The sequence below is a fragment of the Mus musculus genome, chromosome 8 (assembly GCF_000001635.26).
Source record: "Mus musculus strain C57BL/6J chromosome 8, GRCm38.p6 C57BL/6J".
Classification (NCBI taxonomy): domain Eukaryota; kingdom Metazoa; phylum Chordata; class Mammalia; order Rodentia; family Muridae; genus Mus; species Mus musculus.
Genome location: NC_000074.6, coordinates 40,834,666 through 40,843,307, shown reverse-complemented (window position 1 = coordinate 40,843,307; position 8,642 = coordinate 40,834,666).

The following is an 8,642-nucleotide window of genomic DNA, read 5'->3' as shown; positions in this document are numbered from 1 at the left end:
ATAAAGATAGAATATTAAAAGCAGTAAGGGAGAAAGGTCAAGTAACATATAAAGGAAGGCCTATCAGAATTACACCAGACTTTTCACCAGAGACTATGAAAGCCAGAAGAGCCTGGACAGATGTTATACAGACACTAAGAGAACACAAATGCCAGCCCAGGCTAATACACCCGGCCAAACTCTCAATTACCTTAGATGGAGACACCAAAGTATTCCACGACAAATCCAAATTCACACAATATCTTTCCACGAATCCAGCCCTTCAAAGGATAATAACAGAAAAGAAGCAATACAAGGACGGAAATCACGCCCTAGAACAAGCAAGAAAGTAATCCCTCAACAAACCAAAAGGAAGACAGCCACAAGAACAGAATGCCAACTCTAACAACAAAAATAAAAGGAAGCAACAATTACTTTTCCTTAATATCTCTTAATATCAATGGACTCAATTCCCCAATAAAAAGACATAGAATAACAGACTGGCTACACAAACAGGACCCAACATTCTGCTGCTTACAGGAAACCCATCTCAGGGAAAAAGACAGACACTACCTCAGTGTGAAAGGCTGGAAAACAATTTTCCAAGCAAATGGTCTGAAGAAACAAGCTGGAGTAGCCATTCTAATATTGGATAAAATCGACTTACAACCCAACGACATAAATAATGGAAAGCCAACATTCACGTGGAAACTGAACAACACTCTTCTCAATGATACCTTGGTCAAGGAAGGAATAAAGAAAGAAATTAAAGACTTTTTAGAGTTTAATGAAAATGAAGCCACAACGTACCCAAACCTTTGGGACACAATGAAAGCATTTCTAAGAGGGAAACTCATAGCTCTGAGTGCCTCCAAGAAGAAATGGGAGAGAGCACATACTAGCAGCTTGACAACACATCTAAAAGCTCTAGAAAAAAAGGAAGCAAATTCACCCAAGAGGAGTAGATGGCAGGAAATAATCAAACTCAGGGGTGAAATCAACCAAGTGGAAACAAGAAGAACTATTCAAAGAATTAACCAAACGAGGAGTTGGTTCTTTGAGAAAATCAACAAGATAGATAAACCCTTAGCTAGACTCACTAAAGGGCACAGGGACAAAATCCTAATTAACAAAATCAGAAATGAAAAGGGAGACATAACAACAGATCCTGAAGAAATCCAAAACACCATCAGATCCTTCTACAAAAGGTTATACTCAACAAAACTGGAAAACCTGGACGAAATGGACAAATTTCTGGACAGATACCAGGTACCAAAGTTGAATCAGGATCAAGTTGACCATCTAAACAGTCCCATATCACCTAAAGAAATAGAAGCAGTTATTAATAGTCTCCCAGCCAAAAAAAGCCCAGGACCAGACGGGTTTAGTGCAGAGGTCTATCAGACCTTCAAAGAAGATCTAATTCCAGTTCTGCACAAACTATTTCACAAAATAGAAGTAGAAGGTACTCTACCCAACTCATTTTATGAAGCCACTATTACTCTGATACCTAAACCACAGAAAGACCCAACAAAGATAGAGAACTTCAGACCAATTTCTCTTATGAATATTGATGCAAAAATCCTCAATAAAATTCTTGCTAACCGAATCCAAGAACACATTAAAGCAATCATCCATCCTGACCAAGTAGGTTTTATTCCAGGAATGCAGGGATGGTTTAATATACGAAAATCCATCAATGTAATCCAGTATATAAACAAACTCAAAGACAAAAACCACATGATCATCTCGTTAGATGCAGAAAAAGCATTTGACAAGATTCAACACCCATTCATGATAAAAGTTTTGGAAAGATCAGGAATTCAAGGCCCATATTTAAACATGATAAAAGCAATCTACAGCAAACCAATAGCCAACATCAAAGTAAATGGTGAGAAGCTGGAAGCAATCCCACTAAAATCAGGGACTAGACAAGGCTGCCCACTTTCTCCCTACCTTTTCAACATAGTACTTGAAGTATTAGCCAGAGCAATTCGACAACAAAAGGAGATCAAGGGGATACAAATTGGAAAAGAGGAAGTCAAAATATCACTTTTTGCAGATGATATGATAGTATATATAAGTGACCCTAAAAATTCTACCAGAGAACTCCTAAACCTGATAAACAGCTTCGGTGAAGTAGCTGGATATAAAATTAACTCAAACAAGTCAATGGCCTTTCTCTATACAAAGAATAAACAGGCTGAGAAAGAAATTAGGGAAACAACACCCTTCTCAATAGTCACAAATAATATAAAATATCTTGGCGTGACTCTAACTAAGGAGGTGAAAGATCTGTATGATAAAAACTTCAAATCTCTGAAGAAAGAAATTAAAGAAGATCTCAGAAGATGGAAAGATCTCCCATGCTCATGGATTGGCAGGATCAACATTGTAAAAATGGCTATCTTGCCAAAAGCAATCTACAGATTCAATGCAATCCCCATCAAAATTCCAACTCAATTCTTCAACGAATTAGAAGGAGCAATTTGCAAATTCATCTGGAATAACAAAAAACGTAGGATAGCAAAAACTCTTCTCAAGGATAAAAGAACCTCTGGTGGAATCACCATGCCTGACCTAAAGCTTTACTACAGAGCAATTGTGATAAAAACTGCATGGTACTGGTATAGAGACAGACAAGTAGACCAATGGAATAGAATTGAAGACCCAGAAATGAACCCACACACCTATAATCACTTGATCTTCGACAAGGGAGCTAAAACCATCCAGTGGAAGAAAGACAGCATTTTCAACAATTGGTGCTGGCACAACTGGTTGTTATCATGTAGAAGAATGCGAATCGATTCATACTTATCTCCTTGTACTAAGGTCAAATCTAAGTGGATCAAGGAACTTAACATAAAACCAGAGACACTGAAACTTATAGAGGAGAAAGTGGGGAAAAGCCTCGAAGATATGGGCACAGGGGAAAAATTCCTGAACAGAACAGCAATGGCTTGTGCTGTAAGATCGAGAATTGACAAATGGGACCTAATGAAACTCCAAAGTTTCTGCAAGGCAAAAGACACCGTCAATAAGACAAAAAGACCACCAACAGATTGGGAAAGGATCTTTACCTATCCTAAATCAGATAGGGGACTAATATCCAACATATATAAAGAACTCAAGAAGGTGGACTTCAGAAAATCAAATAACCCCATTAAAAAATGGGGCTCAGAACTGAACAAAGAATTCTCACCTGAGGAATACCGAATGGCAGAGAAGCACCTGAAAAAATGCTCAACATCCTTAATCATCAGGGAAATGCAAATCAAAAGAACCCTGAGATTCCACCTCACACCAGTCAGAATGGCTAAGATCAAAAATTCAGGTGACAGCAGATGCTGGCGTGGATGTGGAGAAAGAGGAACACTCCTCCATTGTTGGTGGGATTGCAGGCTTGTACAACCACTCTGGAAATCAGTCTGGCGGTTCCTCAGAAAACTGGATATAGTACTACCGGAGGATCCAGCAATACCTCTCCTGGGCATATATCCAGAAGATGCCCCAACTGGTAAGAAGGACACATGCTCCACTATGTTCATAGCAGCCTTATTTATAATAGCCAGAACCTGGAAGGAATCCAGATGCCCCTCAACAGAGGAATGGATACAGAAAATGTGGTACATCTACACAATGGAGTACTACTCAGCTATTAAAAAGAATGAATTTATGAAATTCCTAGCCAAATGGATGGACCTGGAGGGCATCATTCTGAGTGAGGTAACACATTCACAAAGGAACTCACACAATATGTACTCACTGATAAGTGGATATTAGCCCAAAACCTAAGATACCCAAGATATAAGATACAATTTTCTAAACACATGAAACTCAAGAAAAATGAAGACTGAAGTGTGAACACTATGCCCCTCCTTAGAAGTGGGAACAAAACACCCTTGGAAGGAGTTACAGAGACAAAGTTTGGAGCTGAGATAAAAGGATGGACCATGTAGACACTACCATATCCGGGGATCCATCCCATAATCAGCTTCCAAATGCTGACACCATTGCATACACTAGCAAGATTATGCTGAAAGGACCCTGATATAGCTGTCTCTTGTCAGAGTATGCCTGGGCCTAGCAAACATAGAAGTGGATGCTCACAGTCGGCTATTGGATGGATCACATGGCCCCCAATGAAGGAGCTAGAGAAAGTACCAAAGAAGCTAAAGGGATCTGCAACCCTATAGGTGGAACAACATTATGAACTAACCAGTACCCCAGAGCTCTTGACTCTAGCTGCATATGCATCAAAAGATGGCCTAGTCGGCCATCACTGGAAAGAGAGGCCCATTGGACACGCAAACTTTATATGCCCCAGTACAGGGGAACGCCAGGGCCATAAAAGGGGAGTGGGTGGGTAGGGGAGAGGGGGTGGGTGGCTATGGGGGACTTTTGGTATAGCATTGCAAATGTAAATGAGCAAAATACCTAATAAAAATGGAAAAAAAATTCAGGTGACAGCAGATGCTGGCGTGGATGTGGAGAAAGAGAACACTCCTCCATTGTTGGTGGGATTGCAGGCTTGTACAACCACTCTGGAAATGAGTCTGGCGGTTCCTCAGAAAATTGGACATAGTACTACCGGAGGATCCAGCAATACCTCTCATGGGCATATATCCAGAAGATGCCCCAACTGGTAAGAAGGACACATGCTCCACTATGTTCATAGCAGCCTTATTTATAATAGCCAGAAGCTGGAAAGAACCCAGATGCCCATCAACAGAGGAATGGATACAGAAAATGTGGTACATCTACACAATGGAGTACTACTCAGCTATTAAAAAGAATGAATTTATGAAATTCCTAGCCAAATGGATGGACCTGGAGGGCATCATCCTGAGTAAGGTAACACATTCACAAAGGAACTCACACAATATGTACTCACTGATAAGTGGATATTAGCCCCAAACCTAGGATACCCAAGATATAAGATACAATTTGCTAAACACATGAAATTCAAGAAGAATGAAGACTGAAGTGTGGACACTATGCCCCTCCTTAGAATTGGGAACAAAACACCCATGGAAGGAGTTACAGAGACAAAGTCTGGAGCTGAGATGAAAGGATGGACCATGTAGAGACTGCCATATCCAGGGATCCACCCCATAATCAGCATCCAAACCCTGACACCATTGCATACACTAGCAAGATTTTATTGAAAGGACCCAGATGTAGCTGTCTTGTGTGAGACTATGCCGGGGCCTAGCAAACACAGAAGTGGATGCTCACAGTCAGCTAATGGATGGATCACAGGGCTCCCAATGGAGGAGCTAGAGAAAGAACCCAAGGAGGTAAAGGGATCTGCAACCCTATAGGTGGAACAACAGTATGAACTAACCAGTACCCTGGAGCTCTTGACTCTAGCTGCATATGTATCAAAAGATGGCCTAGTCAGCCATCACTGGAAAGAGAGGCCCATTGGACATGCAAACTTTATATGCCCCAGTACAGGGGAACGCCAGGGCCAAAAAGGGGGAGTGGGTGGGTAGGGGAGTGGGGGTGGGTGGGTATGGGGGACTTTTGGTATAGCATTGGAAATGTAAATGAGCTAAATACCTAATAAAAAATGGAAAAAAAAAATCAAAACTCAATGCATTTAAGTATGTGGACCTTACGTCAAGGTTGCAGCTTAAGTATCCAATGATATCAGATAAATGAAGTTCAAAATGTTCATGTAGGCAGGTATTATATAATAGTAAGTTGGTATGTGATAAATCATAGAACTTATTAGATAGATAGATAGATAGATAGATAGATAGATAGATAGATAGATAGACAGATAGAGTAAGCCAGGCAGTCATTATCAGTACAAGCTAAGTTGCCCTGAATGCAACATCACTTTCAGTTTTTGAGTTTACTCATGCAATCATGAAACCACTGGAGATATTAGTAAATTAATAAAACATACTATTATAACATAATCTAGTATATAATAGATAACATAATTTAAATTAATAAACTATTAATAAAATAATAAGTATAAAGTTAATAAAATTTAATAAGCCCCCAAAGCCACTCTAAGATTTCCTTTTTAAAGATTCTGCTTAATCATTCATTTTAAAATAGATATAAACCTAAGTACGTATTTTGAAAAATTACATAGGCATATTTCCCATGAGAATTGCTACTTGATTGCATGGGAAGTGACACAAAGTGGTTTATTAGCAACAAGATTGTGCTCGCTCATCAGAAAGGCAATCTTTTTAACTGAGTGCATATTCTAATCCTCCTGTATGAAATATGTGGATAAAATCTTTGAAGTATTGTTAGAGAGGCAATCTTGACTAAATTGAACCTGACAGTGTCCTTTTATCCGCATCCAATGTGCTTAGACTGGGAGGCGCATATGGAATCATAGAGAATCCTGCTTTAAAATATGACTCAGTGGGTGCATTCAGTGTTAGATAAAGCCACCCAGGGCAGCAAAAAGTGCGTGAGTAGAAGTTGCTTCAACAGACATACTTTAAACATTTCCTTTGTGTGTGTGTCTGTGTGTGTGTGTGTGTGTGTGCGTGCTTGGGGTAAGCTTCTGTATGACAGGCTATTTCACATTGCTTTATATTCAAGAAAGCTTGACAGCAATGTCTTGTTTGTGTCTTACATACGTGTGTATATTTTCATGTGAATGTGTATGTGACTTCACATGTAGAATCCCATTGTCACCAGTGGGTGTCTTCCCTCCTGACAATTTCCCCCTTATTTTCCGAGACAAGGTCTCTCACTGAATCTGGAGCTCACTGACTCAGCTATATTGGCTAGCTAAGGAAGCTCTATCAAGGATTCAGCTGGCTCTGTGAAACCTCACTCCTAGTACTGGTCTGTACACATGGACCACCGTGCCCAGCTTTTTTATATGAGTACAAATTCCTACATCTGTGCTCGAGTTGAATGGTAAACACCTTATGAAGTCATCTATCTCTGCAGTATCCAAGGCTGACAGTAAGATGTAAACGGGTAGACAGAAATTTTGCAAATCCATGGGAACTGACATCCTGGTTGGCAAGTTAAGACATGAATGTTAGACAAGTCCCATCCTGGTAGTCAAGTTAAGATATGAATATTAGACAAGGCAAGTCCCCTGCCACAGTTGAATACCCCATCCAATGGGAATAGCATAAGTGTATAGCAAAGACATGTTCCTTAGAAATCCCCTATCCCTAAATCCTGATTGGTGGAATAACTTGGCACAGATGTTTGTGGATTTGGGGCTTAAAAACCCTATAGGATATTAACTTGGGGTCATGGTTCAGTTCTCATATCTGGACCACAGCCTTGGTCAACCAGCCCTGGGGCATATGCTCAATAAACTATCTCTGTCTGACTGAGACAGTGTTGTGGTTTGTGAGGGGATTCCTGGACCCCAATATGTCACTGTCAGCTAAACAAAGAGATCTTTCATAATGGAAAAGAGGTCAATTTCCAGAGACACCATAAGAACCTGCGTGTACCTCAACATAATAAAAGTGTTTCAAAACACACAAAATAGAAACAAGAGCAACAACAACAAAACTCCTAAAAGATAAAGTAGATAAACCCATATTTATAGTAGAGATACCAGACTTCACTATTACAAGGAACAAAGAGACAAAAACAAACAAAACATTTATTTTTAAAAATTTTTATTAGATATTTTCTTCATTTACATTTCAAATGTTATTGCAAAAAGTCCCCATACCCTCCCCCCCCAGCCCTGCTCCCCTACCCACTCACTCCCACTTGTTGGCTCTGGCGTTCTGTACTGGGGCATATAAAGTTTGCAAGACCAAGGGGCTTCTCTTCCCAATGATGGCTGACTAGGCCATCTTCTGCTACATATGCAGCTAGAGACAAGAGCTCTGGGGGTACTGATTAAGTTCATATTGTTGTTCCACCTATAAGGTTGCAGACCCCTTCAGCTCCTTGGGTACTTTCTCTAGCTCCTCCATTAGGGGCCCTGTGTTCCATCCTATAGATGACTGTGAGCATCCACTTCTGTATTTGCCAGGTACTGGCATTGCCTCACAAGAGAGCTATATCAGGGTCCTTTCAGCAAAATCTTGCTGGCATATGCAATAGTGTCTGCGTTTGGTGGCTGATTATGGGATGAACCCCCGGGTGGAGCAGTCTCTGGATGGTCCATCCTTTTGTCTTAGCTCCAAACTTTGTCTCTGTAACTCCTTCCATGGGTATTTAAACAAAACATTTATATGTCAAAATTTGACACAAACCATCAAACTATTTGACATTAGTGGATTTTATACAATGTTTTATCCAAATGAGCAAAGTGAATGAATATTCTTGTCCAGGGTACATGGATACTCTCAAAGATATATGTTAGAGAAACTATAGAAGTTATTACATCTAAAAGCAATGGAATTAAATGATCAAACTATGGAGATATTTGGGAAATATTCAAATGTCAAAATTAAAGATCATAAATAATCATAGGTTTCAACATATGATTGATAAAGCAGCACATAAGCTATTAGAAAAAATATGCATGAGAATAAAATAAATCAAAAATTACACTTAGGAAATATTGAATTAAATTATATCAAAGTATCTCATATAATAGTTATGTTTTCACTGTTTTAATGGAGAAATGGAAGGCATTAAATCTCTAGGAGAAGAAGGATACTAAGTGTAACAAAAATTAATAGAGCAATCTTTAAAAA